This window comes from Oncorhynchus masou, unplaced genomic scaffold, assembly GCF_036934945.1.
Source record: "Oncorhynchus masou masou isolate Uvic2021 unplaced genomic scaffold, UVic_Omas_1.1 unplaced_scaffold_9945, whole genome shotgun sequence".
Lineage (NCBI taxonomy): Eukaryota > Metazoa > Chordata > Actinopteri > Salmoniformes > Salmonidae > Oncorhynchus > Oncorhynchus masou.
This window is the reverse complement of record NW_027016466.1, coordinates 3,700-7,872: the sequence shown is the minus strand read 5'-3', so window position 1 is coordinate 7,872 and position 4,173 is coordinate 3,700. Positions and strand designations below refer to the sequence as shown.

The 4,173-nt window shown below is 47.1% G+C and overlaps 1 long non-coding RNA gene across 1 annotated transcript; it reads right to left on the bottom strand.

Moving 5' to 3' along the window:
* Positions 1-1,385: 1,385 nt before the first annotated feature.
* On the bottom strand, positions 1,386-3,647 carry LOC135538634 (uncharacterized). Its single transcript, XR_010455460.1, has 3 exons — positions 3,569-3,647; positions 1,988-2,046; positions 1,386-1,431 (listed from the first exon to the last, which is right to left on the bottom strand). It is a non-coding gene; the product is annotated as an uncharacterized LOC135538634 (long non-coding RNA).
* Positions 3,648-4,173: the final 526 nt, after the last annotated feature.

The window sequence follows — 4,173 nt, the reverse complement described above, 5'->3', positions numbered from 1 at the left end:
AGGTCTACAGTCACCTCTACAGTCACCTCTACAGGTCTACAGTCACCTCCACAGTCACCTCTACAGGTCTACAGTCACCTCTACAGGTCTACAGTCACCTCTACAGGTCTACAGTCACCTCTACAGGTCTACAATCACTCCAGGTCTACAGTCACCTCTACAGTCACCTCTACAGGTCTACAGTCACCTCTACAGGTCTCTAGTCACCTCTACAGGTCTACAGTCACCTTTACAGGTTAACAGTCACCTCTACAGGTCTACAGTCACCTCTACAGGTCTACAGTCACCTCTACAGTCACCTCTTACAGGTCTCTAGTCACCTCTACAGGTCTACAGTCACCTTTACAGGTTAACAGTCACCTCTACAGGTCTACAGTCACCTCTACAGGTCTACAGTCACCTCTACAGTCACCTCTACAGGTCTACAGTCACCTCTACAGGTCTACAGTCACCTCTACAGGTCTACAGTCACCTCTACAGGTCTACAGTCACCTCTACAGTCACCTCTACAGGTCTACAGTCACCTCTACAGGTCTACAGTCACCTCTACAGGTATACAGTCACCTCTACAGGTCTACAGTCACCTTTACAGGTTAACAGTCACCTCTACAGGTCTACAGTCTCTACAGGTCTACAGTCACCTTTACAGGTTAACAGTCACCTCTACAGGTCTACAGTCACCTCTACAGGTCTACAGTCACCTCTACAGTCACCTCTACAGGTCTACAGTCACCTCTACAGGTCTACAGTCACCTCTACAGGTCTACAGTCACCTCTACAGGTCTACAGTCACCTCTACAGGTCTACAGTCACCTCTACAGTCACCTCTACAGGTCTACAGTCACCTCTACAGGTCTACAGTCACCTCTACAGGTATACAGTCACCTCTACAGGTCTACAGTCACCTTTACAGGTTAACAGTCACCTCTACAGGTCTACAGTCACCTCTACAGGTCTACAGTCACCTCTACAGTCACCTCTACAGGTCTACAGTCACCTCTACAGGTCTACAGTCACCTCTACAGGTCTACAGTCACCTCTACAGTCACCTCTACAGGTCTACAGTCACCTCTACAGGTCTACAGTCACCTCTACAGGTCTACAGTCACCTCTACAGTCACCTCTACAGGTCTACAGTCACCTCTACAGGTCTACAGTCACCTCTACAGTCACCTCTACAGGTTTACAGTCACCTCTACAGTCACCTCTACAGGTCTACAGTCACCTCTACAGGTCTACAGTCACCTCTACAGGTTTATAGTCACCTCTACAGGTCTACAGTCACCTCTACAGGTCTACAGTCACCTCTACAGGTGTATAGTCACCTCTACAGGTTTATAGTCACCTCTACAGGTGTATAGTCACCTCTACAGGTTTATAGTCACCTCTACAGTCTTCTATCTTGTGCTCCTCCAGTTCGTAGATCTCTACCTGGAAGACACAAGTGTACAGCAGGAGGTTTATCTCTCCAGGAACAGGGTTGGAGTTTAAACCTATAGGAGGGTCTCTCTCCAGGAACAGGGTTGGAGTTTAAACCTACAGGAGGGTCTCTCTCCAGGAACAGGGTTGGAGTTTAAACCTACAGGAGGGTCTCTCTCCAGGAACAGGGTTGGAGTTTAAACCTACAGGAGGGTCTCTCTCCAGGAACAGGGTTGGAGTTAAAACCTACAGGAGGGTCTCTCTCCAGGAACAGGGTTGGAGTTTAAACCTACAGGAGGGTCTCTCTCCAGGAACAGGGTTGGAGTTTAAACCTACAGGAGGGTCTCTCTCCAGGAACAGGGTTAGAGAGCCCTGGTATATCGTGTGAGACACACATATATATACCATACAACACACTGGTATACTGTGTGAGACTAGTGTCTAGTGAGACATTAGCAGGGTCCTATATAACTTCTACTTCTGTGGTCCTGCATTACGATGAGCTTCCTGCTTTGTACTCCAGCTCCAGTAATCTGGATGCCAGGTCCAACAACAACAGATCACTCACCAGAGGAGACTGCCAATACCGGTGGAGAATGTTGATAAAGTCTGTGATGGTCAGCATACCTGGAAGGATACAGGAAAGAACGAAGCTTTCAATGGGAATAAACTATGTTGTAGGTAGACAGACAGACAGACAGACAGACAGACAGACAGACAGACAGACAGACAGACAGACAGACAGGCAGACAGACAGGCAGGCAGAGACAGACAGACAGAGACAGACAGACAGACAGACAGACAGACAGACAGACAGACAAACAGAGACAGACAGAGACAGACAGAGACAGAGACAGACAGACAGACAGACAGACAGACAGACAGACAGACAGACAGACAGACAGACAGACAGACAGACAGACAGACAGACAGGTTCAATCATCTGGTGAGCTCCTGTATGAGGGCCCGGTGACATTCTCAGTGGTGTAGCTGTGTATAAATAACCACAGAAAGGGTGCAGGGGATTATAGGATTCTGTCCCAGATGACACCCTATTCCCTATATAGTACACTTCTTTGACGAGGAACAAGGTGCCGTTTGGGATGCGGATTAGAGGACAAGTCCCACTAGACACTGGAGCTCAGGTGCTGTGCTATAGTTAGATCTCTGGCACCAAATTCTGCAGAGGGGATGGATCTGGCTCTAACCCAGAAAACAGCCCAGGGCTAAGGTCCAAATGGAATCCCATTCCCTATATAGTGTGCAGGGCCCCTGGTCAAAAGTAGTGCACTAATATAGGGAACACGGTGTCATTTTGGGACGTAACCTAATCCAGAAACCAGACCAGCCGGGTGGGAAGGGTGGAACGGACCCGGCCCACTTGCCTTTCAAAGGTTTCTTGAAAGGCCACTCAGCAGCGACCCAGCATGGAGCCAGCATTGGTCTAGCTAATTGATGATCTGCATGTAATCATATCAACACCCCTGTTTATTACCCTCCCAGAGACAAGGCTGTTTAGTAGCCTCATAAGGGATTTATATTTTCTAGTCCTGCTAAGCATTAAATATGTAACGAGTACTTTCGGGTGTAGTAAAAAGTACATTATTTTCTTTAGGAATGTAGTGAATTAAAAGTAAAAGTTGTCTGAAATATTAATAGTAAAGTACAGATACCCCCAAAAAACGACTTAAGTAGTACTTTAAAGTATTTTTTACTTAAGTACTTTACACCACTGCTAATCCCTATATAGTGCACTATTTCTTTAAAAGAAGTACTGCACTACTTAGGGAATAGGGTGCCATTTGAGATGCAGATATATTTATAAGATACTAATGCACAGGAAACACAGTTAGACGTGAATATACAGAGAAACCAAAACCGCACATATACAGTAAGTAACAAACCATCCGGCACTCACTTTATGGTTCAACTACCTACGGTCTAATTTCAGGGACCCTAACCTCTGAACCCAGACAGTCGCCTAGCTGATCCCCAAGCAGGGGAAGCGGAGTTGGGTTGTTGGGGTTTGAGAGGAATGCTGCATTGATATTACAGGGTGTCTGTCTGTAATCTAAACTCATAGCTGACCCATTGGACTTTAAAGGTTAGATGCCGGATTGGGAAATGCTCGGGTTCCAGGTTACCTTACCTACAAAACACTGCAGCTTGTTATCCCACAGAGGCGCCGCCCGAACACCGTTCGCCACCAGAGCAAAGAAAGCTTTTTTACCTGAAACACACACAAAAAAACACAGAAACTCTGATACGTCGTGTCGTGTGTCTGGTCGCTCAAAGACATTTCACCGCTTCCTATTTAAGACAAAAAAAAAGGTTTTATGACCCATTAAATAAACAATTTATAAAAATATCTGCCATTTAGCAGACGATTCTATCCAATGTAACTCACAGACATACGTGCGTACGGGTGGTGCCTCTGGGAATTAAACCCACGAAAAAACATTGCAGTGTTGAAGTAGAGCTTTTGGGGAGCTTGAATGTACCTGCAAGGTGGTGTCAAGACGACGAGTTTGGAGCTGGTTGGAATGGCGTCGTAGCAGCAGTGGTCCCTCATGAACTTGGTGTAGACGTTGGCATCTGGGGCCGAGGCTGGGGCTGCAGGGAGGAACAGGGGTGGAGCACCCTGCCACAGGTCCGTCAGTGTCCTGACACAGGGCTTCTCTAACCTCACCCAGGAAAACCTTAACCCCCCCAACCCCCATGGATTTGATCCATTCCAGAGCCAGTATGTCAACA